The following is a 22,195-nucleotide window of genomic DNA, read 5'->3' on the forward strand; positions in this document are numbered from 1 at the left end:
AGAGATCAACTATTTGATTAATTTCTCACAGAATCAGTGGGAGAAAGAAGACTTGCTCACTTACAAACTGAAATGAATTAGATTCCCACATTCATATGGGTCAGTCAATTTATTTGGTGGCAAACACAACAGAATCTACAATAATAATGTCAAAACAATTATTTGATGTAATTTTTTTAATTTATTAGCTTTACTTTCAAAAAGTGAACATAAACTATACCTTCATTGGCCAGAGTCCAGGTATCAGTTTAAATATACACTGAAGTTAAGAATTAAAACTATAGGTGCAATTACATTTGGGGCTGGGAAAATTCAAAGAATTGAAGCAAACCAGGTTCCCCAAGGTACTTTGTTCCTGATAGTCCATACTGTTCATTTACTCCATCTCTACTTATTCTTTTCTTTTCTAATTCCTTCCCAAGTGTGGATCTTAATACACCAGGTTCCTCTTCTGTCAAGCAGACTAAATAAGTGCTATGCTATTCTAACACTCACCTGCTGTAACAGGCCTCCTTCACTTCAAACATTTCTTCTCTTCCTGTTGCTCCTTGATCAATATCATTTCAGGATCACCTAGGCTACTCCTCCCCATTACTTACTATTTCAGATTGTACTATTAGTTCTCTCCTGTGCTTCTGAGCAAGCACTGGTCACAGAGAATTCACATGAAAAATGCACAGGCCCTGGATGAACCTCCTTTAATTTTATTCTGTGGAAGCTGGTAAATATAAAACTTCTGCACTAACAAAACATTTATTTCAGGGCTGGGGGTAAAGCTCAGTGGCTGAGTGCTTGCCTAGCATGCATGAGGCCCTGGGTGAAATCCTCAGTATCACAAAAAATAAAATGAAAATAAAAATAAAACATTTATTTCTGGCTTCTGTATTTCACTTAAATTTGCTCTTTTCACCTCCCCCATTTATTCCTAGTTTCCTGAAAGACTTGGATCAATTCTTATTCTCACTTTGCCTATAATCCTTCAGGGCACTGAATGCCCTTCGCCTTCCATCAGAAAAATATAAAATAGTTCCATAGATTCCTCCAGATACAGAGAAATGTAATATTCAGCTTTGCATATTGCCTTGTATACAGAGCTACATGCCCTTTTGGTCCTGGGGAAGAGACAGTATCAGTATAGCAATTGTTCCTTCTAGTTTTTAAATACCAAGTTTTAAGGTTTTCTTCTCAAATATACATTTTCCAAAACCTACTTTTTTTACTTTTTTTTACAATTACCATTTAAAAATACTTTAAATATGTTTTCATATTCACATGAAGTTTACCTTAACCAAATTATTCATTTGGAACTTGGATTCCCCCAACACAAAATAATAATAATAATAATAATAATAATAATAATAATAATAATATTTTGAGGAGTTTCCATTTTTTTAAATCTTGTGGTCATAAGATCACTAGGTAAAAAATGGAGCAAAATGAAGTTCCTAAAAAAAAAAAAAAAAAAAAAAAGAGTTAAAAGGAGAGAGAAGGACTGGCAGAAAGCTGCTGAGAACAGCTTGAAAATATTCAAGCACATGTCTCTTCCCACCAAATGCAAATGGACGGTGAAGGCCAGGTTTTGTAGGAGTTTTTCTAAGAGCAGACTCTTGGGGACCCTTGCTTCATCTCCACCCTGAGAATATGTGGGCTTCAATATGACACAATGATTAAAAAAAGAAAAAACAGAAAGAAAACTTTTATCCATAAATATGGTGGTGGCTATAATTTCTGAGAATCACAAATTCAGTTAGGCTATTTGAATATACTTTTTATAAAAATGTGGAAATAACTATTTCCCCATTTAGATGTAGTACTACAAAAATTCCTTTCCATATGTTATAGAAAAAAATGTGACATCATTATCAAAACATATTCAGATGTAGACAATTATTATTTGACAATTAAAAATAAAATTTTTAGATTTTATAAGAAACATTCAGAGGTAAAACATAATATTCAGCCTTTGAATATTGTCTTATATACAGAGCTACAAGCACTTTTGCTCCTGGAGAGAATATAGTATCAGTGTAGAATGGTTCCTTTAGGCTTTTAAATATTATTTTTTGAGATTTTCTTTTCAAATATAACATTTTCCAAACCCTGCTTGTTTTGTTTTGTTTGGGGGAAGGTGACTTTTTTATAAAAAAAAAAAAAAAAAAAACTACCTCATTTTCAAATACTTTAAAGACAGGGGACTTGAATAGCATGCACAAAGATCTGAGTTTGATCCCCAGTACCTCAAAAAGAAAACTCTTTATCATCAAATACTTTAAATATGTTTTCAGATAATTTTTTTTTTAAAGAGAGAGTGAAAGAGGGGAGAGAGAGAGAGAGAATTTTTTTTTTAATATTTATTTTTTAGTTCTCGGTGGACACAACATCTTTGTTGGTATGTGGTGCTAAGGATCGAACCTGGGCTGCACGCATGCCAGGCAAGCGCGCTACCGCTTGAGCCATATCCCCAGCCCTCAGATAACTCTTTATATGCAGAAAAAAATCCCTATTTTTCCAAGATTTTTTCCCTTCTGTAGACTTGTAAATCTAGTACTTAACCATTACTCCATTTGGGCCCCAACAACATTCCGAGGCCTTAGGCCTCTTGTCAATAAAACAAGGTGAGTCTTTGACCCCTGCTATCCACTTTTTTTTAAAATTCACACATAGTAATGGCACATATTTATGTGCAATGCTTTGATACATGTATGCTTTGTGTAATGATCAAATCAGTCTCATCAGACATTTGTCATCTCTTTGTTGTAGGAACTTTCAAACTCTTCTAGCTATTTTGAAATATATGTTATTGCATTCAAACTACATATTGCATTGATGAAGGCATTTGTCCTAAGATAAACCACTGACTTTTGCCAGCTATATCCAATTGGTTGCATTATAACATCTGTAACATGAAAGTTCTAGGTTGAGTTATACAGTACAGTGATTTTTAAATTTCTATATAATAAAGGGATACAGACTTCTGTAAATAGTTCATTTAAAAATACTTTCACTTACAATAAATTTTTTTAGAAATTCACCTTGACAAACATACCTATATTACTCTAGCTTTAAATATATTGCCTATTCATGTTTCTATGTTTTAAGAAACATACATATGTCATTAAAATCTATACTAGTCATAGTTCAGTGACAAGATATACACCTACAAGCAGGCATTTTAAGAACACACAAAAATACTTAGGGTACTAAGCATAGGAATCTGCTTTTTTAAAAAATACATGTTAGTGCCTATTTTTGGTATAACAACATCTGAATACAAAATATACTGTTATTACAGAATGATGACAATTTTTTAAGATGATACAATGCATATGTTACTAAAAAATATGAAAAGCAAATTATAATTGCTACTATTACTAAGCCTAGTGATGTTTTAAAGAAGTCATTTTATTTCCAGCCAAGTCATTGATTAAACTATTCAAAATGCCCAATTTCACTGGTTATGAATCTCTCTTCTGAGTATTCAACATTACAAGCTTTTTGTTATAATTTCAAGGCTGCATTTAGGGACCACAAATTTCAGCTTTTCTCTTCCATATACTATGAAGCATGCAATAATGCACACTGAGAATGCTGCCCCTATAGTATTCTTGGGAAATATAGTCTTATAAGCCAAGATATGACTGTCCCCTAGAAGTGAATGATTAAAGTATATGCCAAACTGAATTCCTGATGAGTAATTCAACTGGCATAGACAGCTTCATCTAACCCACTCCAGGCTGTCTTCCTACCCCACCATAAAAGATTGCTGTGAACAAAGACCCTAGGATGTCTTTAGTAGAGAGAGAACTCCTTACATGATTATGTGTTAGCTTTTAACACAATATCACTTTACATCGTTTTTCTTCAACTACATGAACAATATGTTTTCCAAAATAAAAAGTACAGGGGCTGGGGTTGTGGCTCAATGGTAGAACACTTGCCTAGCATGTGTGAGGCACGGGGTTTGAACCTCAGCACCACTTAAAAATGAATAAATAAAGGTATAAAAACGTGTTGTATCTATTTTTTTAAAAGTACAACATAACCCAGTAGTAATTCCATATAAATTACACCCACATCAGTATTTCTTATTTTCTTTTTTTTGATTTAGAATTAAATTCAGTGACTTTTTGAAAACTAGATTCTGATTTCAAAAAAGGGACATGCTGTTATTTTTTAAATTCGCTCTAAATGATGAAGGCAGATCTAACAAAAGAAGCCATATAAATCTCCTAAGAATGAAACAGTAGTTTATGATAGCTATGATTATTCTCCAAAATATCCATTCATCTCTGTACTACTTAAAATATACAGTTTTATTTTTAAAAGTAACTTGAGGGCTGGGGATGTGGCTCAAGCGGTAGCGCGCTCGCCTGGCATGCGTGCGGCCCGGGTTCGATCCTCAGCACCACATACCAACAAAGATGTTGTGTCTGCCGAGAACTAAAAAATAAATATTAAAAATTCTCTCTCTCTCTCTCTCTCCCCTCTCTCACTCAAAAAAAAAAAAAAGACTTAGGCTATTAAAAAATAAAATAAAATAAAAGTAACTTGAATAAAAAGAAAAAGAAGTTGATAGGATAAACAATGACCATTCGAAATTACTTTGAAAACCTTCAAGTAAAAAAATTTCCTTTTCTTAACCTTTCACCTTTAGGAAATAACACTAAAGGTGACACCCATATCAGCTATAGATACCTGAAAAGGAAGGTACTTCCATTTCATCAGCAGAGGAGAAAGTTGTTTCCAGTGCCCACAGTCACCAAGGATTGGCAAAGAAGTTAACTCCATCTGGGATGGAGGTGTCAGAACAACAAATGAAACCACTGCTTGTCAGTCCTGGGGGAACGAAAACATATGCCAGCCATTGGTATCCACAGAGTGTGCAGGGGCAAGATACACTCTATCACAGACCAACAAATGAGCTTGGCCAAGGCAAAAGCGTGTAAAGTTTCAAACATTCTAAGGGAAGCAGAAAGACCACAAAAAGGACAGCAGTAAAGGAAACACAACCATAAAGGAAACTTAGGCATAAAACAGGGACATTCAATGCCAGAGAAGAAAACCTACATGCCACTTACAGGTTTAATACGTCAGCCAGGCTTATTGAGTTAAATATCTATGCAAAATAAAGCCCAATTCATCTTTTCCATAGGTGAAAATTCTTATAGTTTTCTCTCCTATTAAACTGAAATGAGAAAATGTCATTTATTTGACTAAAAGAGAAAAATTTCCCCAAATAACTAGAGACATGGGACAGAGGCCAAAAGAATACAAGTAAATTACAGCCAAATATGAGGAAGGAAAACATTTTTTAAAAAACCCTATATGTCACAATTCCAAAGATTGTGACTAACAATAAAACAAAAGCTGAATAATGCCAAAATTTACAAAACATCTTTTTAAATACTTATTTTTAAGTTTTAGGTAGACACAATATCTTTAATTTACATTTATGTTGTGCTGAGGATCAAACCCAGTGCCTTGTGCATGCTAGGTGAGCACTCTACCACTGAGCCACAACCCCCAGCCCTACAAAACATTTTCATACACATTTCCTCATCTTCTTACAACTCTGAGAAATAGGCTGAGCAGATATCCTTATCATCTAACTTTGGGGGAGGAAAAAAAGAACAAATAATCAAAGTTAAGTGACTCATTTAAGGTCATATAGGTGGTATGAAGCAAAGACAAGACTTCAAGTTTTCTGAATACAAATATGATACTCTTTTTATAATATCATTATTACATAAAACTCCTATTAAAATCCACCAAAAGCATACTAATAAAATTCTGGTCAATCTAACCATGCACTGCTTACTTATCTGTCCTATAGCCAATCTCAGAATTGTCAATATAAAACTGCCTTCACAATCTGGTAATTTTTTTTAAGATAGACACAATATCTTTGCTTCATTTATTTAATTTTATGTGGAGCTGAGGATCGAACCCAGTGCCTCACATGTAAGAGGCAAGCGCTCTACCACTGAGCTATAACCCTGGTTCCTCACACTCTGGTAATTTTTTGAAAAACTTCAGTAAACAAAAGATTTCAGAACTGAATCCTTCCTATAAAAAATAACTTAGGATCAGACTTCCTGGAGGTTCCTGAGATCCAGAATCCCAGTAGAAATAGGCAACTTTGGGCCCTACAGGTCTGTTGATTTACTCTCTGTAGAGCAGATACCACCCAAAAAAATACCCTAAGGCCTGATTATTCATAAGCACCAATCACAGTAACTTCTATACTCATAGAACCCTGCCGCAGGATGGGACTGCATTGATCTGGTCTGTGCAAACAGAACTCCAATTGTCAATACCTCCCCCTCCACCCTACCTTACACTGGAGAGAAGGGAAGCTGAGAGTTATTTCAACCTGCTTCAATTGATTTGTATGACTCCTGCCCCCACCATTCATGTTATTGCCATTATTACTGCTGTGGATAACATGACACCTGTTGTATATGCTTTAAAGCCAGATCTAGTTAAAAAAAATAATAACTTATTCTAACCATTATGATTGCATCTAATGAATTCAATTTTACCCTTTCAACACTGATGAGCCACTGCCAATGTTTGTCAAAACTAATAACAAAATATAATCTCTGTTTCACCATGGCAAATCCCTGCTTGTTCCCTCACCTACTTCCATAATGTATTGTCATTTATAACCTCTGACAGTTGTGCCACATTTCCTACATTACTTAGAAACCAAGCACAGTAATTTTAGAAGGTTTTGTACTGGAAATTGGTTTCCTAAAGAAAAGATAACCCTCACTTTTCAGTACAGCTAACTCATGAGAGATGATTTTGTGTCTATGTACTACTTTTCAATATGAAAAATATTTTCAAATATTTTTTATTTCAACAAATTTTTTTAAAGAGAGAGTGAGAGAGGAGAGAGAGAGAGAGAGAATTTTTTTAATATTAATTTTTAGTTCTCGGCGGACACAACATCTTTGTTGGTATGTGGTGCTCAGGATCGAACCCGGGTGGCACGCATGCCAGGCGAGCGCGCTACAGCTTGAGCCACATCCCCAGCCCTCAACAAATCTTGATCAATAGAATTTTCATTATAATTCTTCCTTGAGCTAATAAATAGAATTTGGGAGTTATGACAACACAATACATTGCAGAATAAAGAGTACTGTTGTGTGAGTCTGTTTCACAGGTGCAATAATCTACACATAGTGGAGGGAGGAAGGGGGTGGGATATACAGAAGATTTCATCAGTTATTAACACGATTCAAGGGAGAAAGAAAAACAATCTGGTAGACACATAATTACTAAATTTTACAATGGAACAGAGACCATTTATCAGACTTTAATACAATCTGGAAGAATATCCCTCAAAACCATTTGGTTCCTTTTGCTTTCCAAAACAGCTTTCTAATTTGGTTTTCCAAATTCTGATCCTAAAAGCATCACCTACAATGGAATAAATTAATATTCCCCATCCCAAGTACAATTAACAGGTTCTTGGTTTTAAAAAAAGCTTGTTGTGATTTTGATTAACATAAATCAATCATCCAGAGCCTCATTTGTATTGAACCTGCAGATAAAAACTTTGTGTTCTGCAAAACTAAGGACCAGATCACAAACTGAAAGAGTTACCAGGCTTTTACTGTGACATCTCTTTCTTTCAAAGAAATAACTGCATTTATAAAAAATAGCTTTCACCAAGGGAACAGGAAAAAAAAACATATTGAGCCATAGACAAATGTCTTGTAAACTACAGTATGTCCACACTAAAAGAGACTGGAGGGACCTTCTATTTGAGCCTCCTTGTTTTGCAGATGAGAAGTTACACTGCATCCTAGAGTTACCTACCAGGGTATTAAAATTAGTCAGTGTTGGGCATTTAACACAGGTCCCCTGACTCCCCTCAGTCAGTGTTTTTCCCATTAAAGAACACTGCCTACTTCATCCCAAAGCAGTAAAAACAACTCTGAAGTCACACAAACTTGAGTTCAAATCCCAGCTCCCTTACTTTTTATCCCTGGATAGAAAGGGATTTAAACTCTCTAAGCCTTATTGTACTCATCTGTAAGTAGAAACAATAACATTTTCTAATAGAACTAAATGAAAAATGTATATGAAGTGCTTATTACAGAGCCTAGAACAAAGTAAGAACTCAAGATAAAGTAACACAATTACAATTTAAACATACATAATATGAACTTTACATCAAATAACTCTCTAAACCACAATAGTATTACCTTGCTATGATACACATACGTCATAAGTACATTCATTTTCATTATAATTAAGTCAGAGAAACAGAATGATAGTCAAAACATCAGGATCCAAAAATACTACCAAGATATCATTTCAAATGTTTAATTTCTCTTTTTATTAGAATGTAATTGACTTTATTTATTTTCAAGTGTCATATGTCAAAGCTTACCTACTTATAAAAAATTATTCATAATTTTGAAAAGTAACCAGATCCTAATTAAGTGAGAAAACTTCCTATAGTCATTCCACACCATAAATCTCAATAATAAACACATTTGGCCAAGAAACTAATTAATTTATTCACCTTTTGAAAATGGTATCATATAATAATTACAGACCCAAGAAGTTGTAAAAATAGTAAAGATATCTCAGGTACTCCTCACCCAGTTTGCCCCAGTAGTAACATCTTATATACCATAGTATATCATCAAAACCAGGAAACTGACATTCGTGCTAATTAAGATAATTCACACAGCATAAAATTCACCATTTTATTTATTTATTTTTTTTGTGGTGCTGGGGTTTGAACCCAGGGTCTTGTGCATGCTAGGCAAGCACTCTACCAACTGAGCTATATCCCCAGCCCTAAAATTCACCATTTTAAAGTGTTCAATTCAATGGTTTTTACATTCCCAGAGTTGTGCAACCATCACCACCAACTAACCATCTTTTAAGGTCACCATAGCATTACACTAAAGACCGTAATATCAAATGTCTTCATTTTTTAAATTTACCTAGCTCAAGCTAGAAGTAACTTTTCATTTGTATTATTAATAAACAACTTTTTCAGAATTAACACTTTTATTTATGCATGTCTACACCAACACTAATTCTACAAAGATGTAATTCCTGCCCTTCAAAAGTTTGCAGCCTAGGGGCTGGGGTTGTGGCTCAGAGGTAGAGCGCTTGCCTAGTGCGTGTAAAGCCCTGGATCTGATCCTCAGCACCACATAAAAAATAAATAAATAAAGGTATTGTGTCCAACTACAACTAAAAAATAAATATTAAAAAAAAAGGTTTGCAGCCTAGTAAAAGGCAGACATCTGAGGTAGTACATTTCAAGGTAATAAGATCACCCCAGGCACTGCTGGGCAACAATGGGGAAGGAGTCTATCCTGGAATAAGATGTAATAAGAGTCTGAACCAGGCAGCCAGGGAAGATTCACATGAAGGATGAGACCAGACAATGCTATAAATGGAGGCAGCAACCAGGCACAATGACACACATCTGTAATCTCAGCTACTCAGGAGCTTGAGGCGGGAGGATTACAAGTTCAAGGCCAACCTCAGCAACTTAGTGAGCTCCTCTCTCAAAATAAAAATTTTTAAAGGGACTTATTTTAAAAATAAAAATTTTAAAAGGGTGCACTTCAGTGGTAGAGCACTTGCCTAGCACACATGAAGCTCTGGATTCAATCTCTCTAGTACTTCAAACAAATAAAAAGAAAGAAAGGCAGCAGAAAGATCATGGAAGTCCTTCCATGCCATGCTAAAAGGCATATTGATAGTGGGAAACCCATAAAGGATTTGTAAAAAGAGAAAATGATCAGAGTTGCATTTGGGAAGCATGTGAGAGAAGTAAATGGGTCTATCACACCACAGTTAGATTATAACCTAGACCATCTAGATAACAAGAACAAATGGGGAGCCAGAAAATGCAATGTATTCAGCACTAAATATTTAGCATCTGGCCCAGGAGAGTCTTAGTCCCAGCTCCAGGGCATTCTGGCATAGTCTTGCTCAGTGAGGTATTCAACATGATTCATTGATCATTGAATATGTTAAATACTACCCCCATATGGAAGCTAAGACATTTTTTTAAAGATAGAGATAGAGATAGAGATAGATGGAGAGAGATAGATAGAGAGAGAATTTTAATATTTACTTATTTTTTAGTTTTCAGCGGACACAACATCTTTGTTTGTATGTGGTGCTAAGGATCGAACCAAGGCCGCGCACGCATGCCAGGTGAGCGCGCTACCACTTGAGCCACATCCCAAGCCCAGCTAAGACATTTAAAAAAAAAAAAAATTAATTCTTTCCTTCCTTCCTTCCTTCCTTCCTTCCTTCCTTCCTTCCTTCCTTCCTTCCTTCCTTCCTTCTTTCTTTCTTTCTTTCTTTCTTTCTTTCTTTCTTTCTTTCTTTTTTTCTTTCTCTATTTATTTTTGGTACTGGGGATTGAACCTAAGGGAGCTTTACCATTGAACTACATCCCCAGTCCTTTTTCATTTTTAAAATTTGAGATAGGGTCTTGCTAAATTGATAAGGGTCTCTCTAAGTTGCTGAAGCTGACTTCAAACTTGCAATCCTTCTGCCTGGGATCACAGGAGTGCACCAACAACACCTGAAGAGAGTTTCTCTAAACAGTTAAGTCTCTACCATAACACAGAGCTGTAACATTAAAACATGGATCTTCAATATTCTTTCATCATCCCAAACCCATTTATCCAGATTGTAATCAGGTATTTATTTCTGCTTAAGGCTCATCCTACACTTCCTCAGTTCTCTGGGTTTGGTCTTTTGTTTCTCCCTTTACCCAAATTATTTTAATTCTTCCTCCAATTTCACTAATTTCAAGGGTCCAGATGAGAGAGTCCAGCAGTGACCCCACAATGTTCACTCAATCCCAAAGCAAAAACACAGTAGACACAGAGTCTCACTGGGCTAATAAAAACTTTTTTTTTAAAGTTAATAGAAAACTCTAAACATATAATAGCCAATCTAACTAAAACCCAAAGTTTTCAGGAATCTTTAGGTTGGAGCCCCAAAATGTCAAGACAGATTTCCATTCATATTATCTCAAGTTCCCATTAACTATAATACATAACACTCTTATGTTAAATAATGAACTTAAAAGATATCCATATATGTGAGATATATGTGTATATGTATATGTGTGTGTATGTGTATATATATATATATATATATATATATATATATATATATCACATTGCACTTTTGTATATATTTACCTTCATTATGATTATACCTTTTTATTAAACATCTTCTGCCACACAAAGACCATAAGGCAATGATGGCAATAGGAGCACTAAGGGTGAGGTAGAACCCTGCTTCACAAGAGGGAGGATCTGTATTTAATTCCCAGCACCAAAACAATAATAAGAAATGGTAAGAGATTATATGAAAAGAGTGGCCAGAAGTATAAATTAGCATAAAGCAAAGGAGATAAGAGATAAACAGAAAAGTTATCATGTCAGGAAAAATGATAGAAAACAAAATTGTGGAATTCAGGATGTGAGGGGAAAGTAAAATTTCTACACTTGTTAGAGTATACTTGCCCAGCTTGCATGAGGCCCTGGGTTCCATCCCCAGCCCAGAAGAAAAAATAAATAAATTCCACTTCTTTTGTCATTATCTTTCAACCAGAAAGTAAAGGTATCTTATGTGAAATATATTACTAGTAAAAAATAGTTCGTAACATTTTGTAACTACATACTGAAAGATCTAATTTGCAGCAGATCATCATCATATCTGCCTCTTTAAAAATGCATCCTACTGTCATAGATAACTAATTAGAACAAATTAAAAAGTAAATAAAAAAGACAAATGGAAAGATGAATATATACTACCTGCATCCTTCTAACAATAAGTTTTTGGAAAGTTGAAAAAAAAAGAAGTTAATAAGTTCTCACACTCATTACATATTTGTCATCTGAAAAAAAATAATCCATTAGACTTTCTAGTGTACCCAATATTAAAAATTAGAATGAACAATATTTCCTTTATCATAAAATTATTAGAAAGCAATTCTTAGATGTGCTTTCTGTAAAAAAAAAAAGCACTATTCAATTAAACAAGTTTGTCTAAATTATTCAAGACATAATTAAAAGAAAGAAAGTGTTAATTTTTCAGATCAGCAATGCTACTTATAAAGTCTGACACAGCAATAGCTAACTCAGTATCTTATGTCCTGCAACTATTTCAAGCAAACTCCTATGCACATTTTTTAACCTATTTCATATATACTAGAATTTGGAATTGGGCATAATTTGAAGTTATACTCTAGTACTGGGATAATCTTTTATCATATTTTTCTCTCTCAACAGCAAAAATTTTTTTGATAGAAATAATCTCTGAGTAATCTCCCAGAGAACTGATGGGCTATTCTGTGGAAATGCAGGATCAATATGCCATAAAACATTCCAGGCATCTTTGCCAGTCCATGGAGTCCTTCTGACCTGCAAACTTCCAATTCTATAATAACATTGGAGGTTTGGATTTTTCTAGAGGCCAAACTCTGAAAGAGGGCAGGCTGGGTGCTTTCTCCAGCCTAAATAATTCCTGGAAATTCATAAGCTCCTTCAGTGAATTGATTGATTCTGCTTTATTGTGTTCTGATCAAAGTTCTTATCTGCTTAGCTCATATCTAACAAAGTCTAACAGAGAATCGTAGTGGGACCTGCCTAAAGCGTTTGAAATTCTCTGGGAATCCTGAAGTCAACTCTTCCACTTAGGTATTCTCAAAACGAAACTGGGGCCAGGCATAGTGGCACATGGCTGTAATCCCAGCAGCTCCAGAGGCAGAGAGGAGGATTTCAAGTTCAAAGCCAGCCTCAGTGACTTAGCAAGGCCCTAGGCAACTCGAGAGACCCTGTATCTAAAATAAAATATAAATAAAGACTGGGGAATGTAGCTCAGCAGTAAAGCATCCCTGGGTTTAATCCCTGGTTATCAATCCCCCCCCCCCAATTTTTTTTAAACTAAACTGGGGCCCAAATTAGGGGCAAAGAAAAAAAGTTCTTGAGTTAAATCAGGATGCAGAAGAAAAAAGTTCCCCAGAAGCCTGGAGATGAAGGACAATTTGTTTTACTATGGAGGGCAAAACTATGAGGATCCCAAATGTTTCAGCTTATTCCTGCTACAATTTCAACGACAGTAGCCAGACATTGGAGTGTGCCCTGTGGGTATGCTGTGGTATGCTGTTTTGATTTACCACTATTTTTTTCAGTTCTTGGGCCTTTACTAATTTTTTTGGCTCTCATAATTATTACTACTTCACAGCAAGCCCCCTTAATCTCTCCAACAAAGGAGTGCTCCTATTGTCAGTTATCCTCTATTCATCAGTCTTCAAACTATCCCTTCTTTTTCTCCTTTTCCAAAGCAAAATAACCTATTAGCATTGGCATTCTGCCGAACATTGATTGCCCAAATGCCCAACAGTGCTTTCTTGGAGGTTCCCATCCCCAAAGCTCTAGCCTAGCATTGTGTTAAGAGCTAAAAGTGCACGCTGTGTAAGGCTTGGAGCTTTGGAGCTGGCAGGCAGGGGTCTGCTGGGGACCCGGGGAAGCACTCTTGAATCCTCTAGAGAAGCTATTTTAGGTGGACACTTAGGTTTAGGGACAGAGATGTTGAAATGTGCCTTTTTAGGGCTGCATGGGTCACATTTCTTAACTGTTCATATAATTGAGGCCGCACTGTATCCACCAAAAGAGTTTTGAACCTCAGCTAAAATTTGAAATTTGACAGCCCCCCCAGACACCCCCTTATTTTTTCATCAGATTGCTAAAATGATGCCAGAGAAGAGGTCTCTTGGAAATAAAATTCGCGTGTCGTTGCTGCAGCCACAGAATTAAGATTGAAATCTGAATCCACCTTTTTGTTATATGATACCATTGATTTGTGAAGAATCTTAATTTGTGTTATACAGTTTTAGAATCAGATTTAATTCAACACCAGCTTTATGCATTTATTTTTAGTTTGGACTGGCTCCTCTCAGCATGTCAAGTATGATTGAAATTTGCTGACAGTAATTTTCCCTAAGCAAGTACATTTCTGTTATTTGATTCAACTATATACCATAGTAAACATACTAAAGGAAAAACCAAAGACTCATATTTACCTTTTCTATCTAGAATCAGACTACTGGTAACTCAACCTAGAATGACCTCGACATATCCCCATATCCCATTTTCTGCTTTAGGCCATTTTTCATAACCTTGCTCAAATCTTGCCTCCACTTAGAAATACTTAATATTTTAGAGTCCCTCCTCCCAGGCTCCCCCACACATTTGCACTGCCACAGCATACCACCTTGTCTGAGCCCCCAATTCCATTATGTTTATACTTGGAGATTTGTGTTTGCAATTCCTATCTAAATTTTAAGTTCTTAGATGACAAACTTACAAACAAACTTACAAACATACTTACTCTTCCTTTTACTCAATGCCTTAAGTTGTGCAGAAAATTTGTTTTTAAAACAACATATAAATATACAATAATCACATTGTTTTTAGGCCAAGGAGACCAAAAAAAAAAAAAAACCTGATAAATATAAAAGCATCAAATTAGTACAATGGCCCCTCTGTAAAATCCTTAGAATCCTGCCCACTTGAAGAAAGGTGTGTACGTATACAAATAACCTAGCTTTCACCTGACAAGGGTAGAAAATCAGTTAAGACTATTCAGAAATAAATCAAAAGTCAGAAATGTAACTTTTTCATTCTTTGCTTCTCCTTCCTCCTCACATTTGATATCCAATCACTACTACTTGTCAATTTTACCTACTCAATGTCTCTAATCTACTAGTAATGACTCTCAAACTTCAGCAAGCATAAGAATCACCTGGAAACCTAAAGTAAACTGTTAAAGGGCTGGGGTTGTAGCTCAGTGGTAGAGTACTTGCCTTGCATGTGGAAGGTACTGGGTTCAATCCTCAGCACCACATAAAAATAAAATAAAGAGATTATGTCCATCTACAACTAAAAACATAATTAAAACATTAAAAAAACTACTTAGCTCCATATCCAGTTTCTGTTTCACTAGGTCTGGGGTGGAGCCAATAATTTATAATTCTAACAATTACCCAGGTGATACTGATGCTGTGGTCCAGGGACCATACTTTGAAAAAAAAAAAAAAATCACTGCTTTAACCCATTCCTTATTCTATCTTCCATGCTTTTGACAGAGTTCACAATTTTTACAAAAGGGAAAAAAGAGTCCTTGGGTTGTAGCATGGGAAGATGACTTCAATGATGCATGAGAGTAATTAGATTTGTTCTTGATCTTGAATAGGTGCCTTGGTGGGCAGCAGACTTCTGAGGTTTTGAAATGATCATTGACACTCAGGAATGAGTCCTAAAGCATTTCTAGAGTTGTCCAGAGTGTCTCAAAATTTGAACCAGCAGATGAGGTCATGGTCATGCAAGGAGTCAGAAGTAGAGGAGGGGGAAATGAAAGCCATAATCACAGTCAAAGGGGTATTTTCTGTAGACAAGTGAATGGGGCTATTGTACACAAACTCAGTGGTTGCCAAGCATGTGGCCCAATTATTTTGCCTGTATGAGCATGGCACGGAAAGATCTCTTTAGAAATTTTGATTCACACAAGTTTTGTGTTTAGCCTGACATACAGCAGGCAGAAGCCTAGAAAATTTGAACCTAAGAGTCTTGACAAGTTTCTAGAATATAATGAAAGGAAGTTAGAAAGATCTCAAAAGTAAAACACCATCCTTAGAAATAATAAATAATTTCAACTTATAAAGAACAAATACAGTGGTCTATCTTGGTCAAAAATACTGCCAACAATAATGAGGATGACACAGTAGCCTTGGGAGACAAGAGGTCCATAATTTAAATCTAGGGTTTAGTCTCTCAGAAAAACTGGAGTTTGGAGTATGCACACTTAGACTCTGCCCTCCGTAGTCTATCTTTAACTCTAGCTAAATTTAAAGTGTTTATAAAAGTTCAAAGAGTTGCATTTGGTCACTAGTACAGGAAGGAAAGACCTGCTTCAAGGCTAGAAAGGATATATGACTGGTACTTTGCTCCCTTAGGGAAAATACCATTCATTTTGCAACATGGGAATGAAGATAGTTTAGTATTCCTCATATTTATCAGCTGCATAAGAAAAACATTCAGGTGGTTGACCTGAGCCCAACAGGTCAAGGCTAGGAAACAAGAAGTATGATGACTATGACCTAGCCTTCAGGAAAGCAACATTACCCTTCCCTGAGCACCATACAGGTACAAAGGAGAAGCTGGAAGACTGGTGCCAATCCTCCGTGGTATTCACATTTGCTGTACAAGCGCTTACTAGGCACACCTAAGAGAAGAGTGACACACAGCTGCTCCATAAAACAGGGTCTGCAGATCATACAAAATGTTATGATGAGACTGTCAAATGTGAATTCAGATTAAAATAGACAACTAGAAACAGGCTGAGCACCATGGTTCACTTCCTGTTGTCCTTCCTGGGACAAGAGGTTAGAAAATGAAGCTGTGAGGGTGTCTGCTTCTCATTTTATGAGGTACAGACTTAGGGGAAAGAAGTGAAGAAGGTTTCTATGGCTCTGGTGATCCCTACATTCAGAATCCTAATTCTGGCAGATCTCTAACGCTCCATGATGCACTGCACTACACAGGATTCATTAGATCTAAGCCCTCTAAACCTGCAGAGATGAGGGGGAAAAAAATCTGAAAGACTTGAAATCCTAAGAGACAAGCCAAAAAGTCACAGGAGCTTACAGACTGGGGCTCCATTAATTCAACAGAGGATAATTGCAGAAAGTTATCAGAGAGAGACCTCAAAGGTTCCATAAATACCACATTTACATACTGTACTTTTCACCAGGGAGATGGTTGAAGAGAAAATGGTTTAGAATGGGATGGGCTGAAATTTTTAAAGAGTTATACAGTTGTTAGAAAATGTTTATTGTTTTCAGGCATAAGAAATCTTAAAATGTTGAAGCTAACACAGCAAGCATGCAGCACAAACAAATCAGAACAAATATTTATTGAACTATAACTGTGTATGGCTTTGAACAAGATGCTATAATTCTTAGGGTTCACGATATACAGCTTTCTATTACTCTCTCCTTTGTAAATTCTAAAGAACAATCTACCATAGAAATACTTTTGGATCATTTTAAGAACTTTAATATTGTAATTATTACATCATTGGAAAATCTCTTCTAAAATTAATGCCTTATTTTGTTAAACATTTTTATGCCTATACCTAAAACCACTACAAAGGTACAACAAAAATGTCTAAGTTTGATGAGAGCACAACTATGATAAATGAGCCCCTGGGCAATTTTAACAAAAAAAGGACTCAAAAACCTCATGCTTTTTTTATATTAGACACTATACTGAATAGTCTCATCTAGTATATTGATTCCAAACATTTAACAGAATGCAAATTCATACAAATACCCATGAGTAAAATCTGCCATGGTGAATCCTTCTGAATCTCTCTCAGATTCCACTGACTCTTCCTTAAACAGGAAAAAGAATGAGTGCACAATTGCGTATCTAGAATTTACCTTCTATATAAAAAAAGATGGATTTCAATTAGCTTTATACAATAAATATTTAGTATAGAAATTAAGAAACAATACAAGTGCTTTTAGGATTTCTAGAAGGCTAATTTTGGAATTATCTTAGTTTCAAGAGCTAGTCTAACTGACTTGCTATTGTAACAAAGATGCTGAAAAAGCATAACTATCTGTTAAAATAAAAAAGTACAAATCAACATGAAAATATGATAACTTTGTGTTTTTCTCTGTGAATAAAATTATCTAATTTTCTAACAACATTCCTTTTGCATTAATGAAACCAAGGCTTCCACTTTTCAATATGAAGCAGAAATTCTTAGAAAAGACAAATCATACTCCAGGAATAAATGCCCCTCTGAAGCCAAAGACGTGACAGGATAGAAGGAAGGTAAATATGAACTCATTTTTAAAAAGGATTTTTAAAAAGAATCCTAATAAAGAATCGAGGTATTCCAATCTAAGATATTAAAATTTCATTGAAATTAATCAGAAATCATTTTAAAGGCACTTAATGAATAAACTGATTTATTTTCTTTAAAAAGAATAAAACATTTTCCAATTCTATTTTCGACTTGAATAAGCCACAATGTAATATATTAGTCTATTTAAGTGATCCTTATTATTTGTAATATTTTCAAGTCATTTTCTTTTGACTATAAAATAAGTATTAATATTTCCATTTTACAGATGAGAAAACGAAGGTAAAAGAGGGATAAAATGACTTGGGAAGTCAGAATGGAGAGAGGAGAGGCTGGGGTTGTTGCTCAGCGGTAGAGTGCTCGCCTAGCACGTGCAAGGCCCTGGGTTCAATCCTCAGCACCACATAAAAATAAATAAATAAAATAAACATATTTTTTTAAAAAAAGATGGAGAGAGGAAACAAAAACAGAATTAAGAGAGAAAAAGATCAGTTCTTAAGTATATTACAGCCACCGACTAACATTGAGCAAAATTTCTTTGACCTCCTAGACCTGTTTTTTCATCATTAAAATAGAAACCACCTACCTCTCAAATGGTTGATTGAGGTGTAAGCAAAGCATCTAACAGCACACTCAGTACATAATTAGACATTTGAAAAGCAAGTGCTCTCCCACCAACCCTCAATTCCATTCATCTTGTATAATGGATGTATAATCAATCCATAATGCTATGGTGACAGAAAGGAGATAACAATACATGTAGAGTGCCTGACAAGCACAGGACTCAATTCATTTGTTCTCTCCCTCCCCCCCTCTAGATGCCAAAATTACCAAGTGGATAAGCCACAATCAAATCAAAATATTGGTCCCTCTGTAGAACTGCCTCTGCACTTACATTTTATTTATGGTTATAATTTATTTAAGAGTCAGTTTAACCTGGCTACTTAACCAGTTATTTTAATGTATCCCTATTAAAATCAAATTTACTTCTAGGATACCTTTACCTTTCAGTAATAACAAAAAAAAAAAAAAAACTATTAAAATTTCTCACTTGAAGTATGTATTTTCAATACATGTTTTTACTAAAAAATTCTGCAATGTATACTCTTAATAACTTATGAATAATTATAACATAAAAGATAGTTTAAAAATATATTCCTTAGGATATTACATGCCTAGGCATTTCAATGACTCCTTTCAGTTTGAATTCAAAGACATTAGATAGCTTTCTCATTTTTCATTTTTCCCATTTTTCTCCCAAATAAAATAACAAAGTAAGGTAGTAAATGTGGAACATAAAATAGATATGCATAATAAAACAGATAAGTGAAAAATATGGACCAGTTCTGCACTTATGAGGCAATGACCTTCAAAACTGGCAAGGAGCTATTGACAATGTTCTTCACAGGGGAGCAATTATACTACAGACCTCCAATGTAAGATTTCATTTCTCATGGTCTACAAATACATTTGCATATCAGAAAGAAAGAAACTGTGACATTCTTCATTGAGAAGATATAAGGCATTTTGATTATATTAATAAGCACATCCTAAATGCCAGATCAGTATAACTGCTGCATTATGAAACCCTTGACCAATACTTTGACAGAACTGCCTACAACTGAAATTTACCAAATATGACTATCATGATTACAACCCAGTGATACATTTCTAGCCCTGTAATAACTTAAGTGTTCTCTGATTATCTCAAAAGTCATAAAAATCCTTCTAAAATACAAACCCTTATTTAAACACAAACATGACATAACAACACTTCAAGGAAAAAAAGAGTTCAAATTAGCACCTAAAATTTTTATATACAGTACTGCAATTTTTAAGTTGTTGGAAATATTGCTTCACCTAATAAGAAGCTTACCCATCCTTTCCATACTAATTTAACAGACTCTGTACCCAGTGTTTGACAAACAAACACGTGCACACACACACACACACACACACACACACACACATAATAGAAATGTACAGGACAAGTTGTTAAGAAAATCTCAATCTCTAAATGATCGAAAAGCTATATGTAAAAATATTAATTTCATATAAGATACTGTATTTCTTTTATATAATCTTTCCTCACATAGGTTAAAACAAAAGCAATTCAAATAGTGGTGCCAAAGAATGACATTACATATACTTTAGAATTCCTATTTTTTAGATTCCATACAAGAATCACAATGCACAATCATTAACACATCTAGACTGTGACACTGACTACAGTGTGACCAATTACACCATACTTAATTTTTTAATAGCATTAAATTGTAATAATAATGTAATATAAGAGCAGGAAAACAAATACAACTATAGTAGGATATAGCAAGTATAAATCCAGTGAGTCCTGTTTAACTTAAAAATATTCTTTTTAACTTGAAAATATTCTTTTTCTCAATGACAATGAGAGAAAAAAAAAACTACCCACAATTGTAATACCAATCAACCAACCTCATACGTTCCACCAACTGGGAAAAATAATTAGTTCCCTTATTGTGAGACCTTAAAACCACAAGATTATCAATAGTTTCTAGTGGAGTGGTAATGTGAATTGTGTTCATTATACTTTATACCTTGGTAAAAGTTAATGACCTGCTCCAGAAATTTTATTTCACCTCATACAGGAAAACTATTCTTAAGACTCATGAAGTCTAAATCTCACACTGCTCTTGATAGGCTATTGTGTAAAAATGCTTCAATTTCAAAACAAACGGATATAGACTTCAAATATTCTCAAATAACAAAAATATCAACTCCATGTTATTTTCCTCCTCGACCAAAACAAAAAACTATACGTGGCACAATGATACAATAGACAAAAAAAGTAGTATGCCACTCATTCAGTAAGGAAATAATACATAACATTTCCTCTGCCATATTCAACTACAAAAATCCTTTTACTTGATGGCATCTTTAGGACCGTTTAATCTGTATTTAAATGGCTCTTTCTTTAACCTCATGGATCTTTGGCAGCACTCATCACTTTGGCCCAGAGCTGGTTTGGGGAGAGGGAGGAAAGGAAAGCGGAGAAAAGGCTGAACTGAGCACAGAGTCAGCAGAGAGCAGCTGCTCTCATATACTACCCAGCGTCTTTCTCACACACCGCTATTTTCCGCTATTGAGCATTGTCAGCAAAAATAAATAAATAAATGGGGGTGGGTATGCCAAAAAGGAAAGACCCCGGCAGGCAGTTTTTGTCTATCACATCTGAGCCGAGAAGCCTCCTCTGGTTTCTTACTGCAAAGGAAAGGGATCAGGTGAGACCCCTCCGGGTCTAACTCAATTTGTTTCTTCACAAAGAGCAGTTACTAGCTCTGCGCCCAGAATCTTCGTAGCTGATGAACTAAACACCGGGAGCATTGTCAAATGTTTTCAATCTCTGACTTTATAAAGGAGAAGAGGGGACTGTGACTGCATTCCTGGGAAAGACTACTACTCCTGACGTGGCACACAGCAGTAGTGCAGAAGCATAAGCAAGAGGTTGTAAAAATCCCTTCAAAAATAGCAGGTTCTGAAAGAAATGCTGTGCAGCATTACTGTATTGTTGGCGTTTTTAAGTCACTGATTTTTTCTGGCCACTGCCAACCACCCCAATAGCTGAGACTTGTTGCTAAGTGTCTACCTTACGCCCCTCAGAAATACCTAACACAATAAGGTTTCGGGATCAAAAGGCAGGAGGGGGGCCTAAATCTTTAAAGCCCAGAGGGCTGGGCTCCCTTCAATAGGCCACTCTGCATGGGCTGCGCGTTCAGTTCCACCTTCTGAGAGCTCTGACTCACAAATGCTAGGGAAGAAATTATGACATAAACCTTTATCCTTCCAACCAAAGACCTAAGAAAAGCCAGCCAGTCGTCCTTGCCCAGCCGGGGAGCCGAAGCCAGAGCCCCCCGACGGGGCGGCCCGAGAAGGAGCCTTCCGCCCTGCCCGCCTCCCTCTGGACGCCCGCGGAGAGTGCTCCCGACCCAGTAGGGATCGAGGAGTCAGAACCCATCGCCTACACCCCTGAGAGAAAGCAGGAGAGGAGTTGAGGGGCCGGGGCGCTTTGACTTGTCCGCGGCGACGCTGAGTATTGACCCCAGCAGGGGATCCAGCAAAGGAGCCCTGCATCCGGGCGGTCCTCCGCAGGCAGAATGGACAAAAGCGCGACGCTGGGGCTGAGGAGACCACCGGGCGGTGGCCACCGGCTAAGTTAACCGACTCGTGGGACTGAGGGACCCCGAGGACGAGGCGGCGCGGTGCTGAC

The 22,195-nt window shown here is 35.9% G+C and overlaps 1 protein-coding gene across 3 annotated transcripts in view; it reads right to left on the bottom strand.

Annotated features, from left to right (window-relative positions):
• Nucleotides 1–22,195, bottom strand: part of Frmd5 (FERM domain containing 5) — a 303,923-nt gene that overhangs the window by 281,626 nt on the left and 102 nt on the right. The gene's annotated exons all lie outside the window — the stretch shown is intronic.

The sequence above is a fragment of the Urocitellus parryii genome, chromosome 6 (genome assembly GCF_045843805.1).
Source record: "Urocitellus parryii isolate mUroPar1 chromosome 6, mUroPar1.hap1, whole genome shotgun sequence".
Classification (NCBI taxonomy): Eukaryota; Metazoa; Chordata; class Mammalia; order Rodentia; family Sciuridae; genus Urocitellus; species Urocitellus parryii.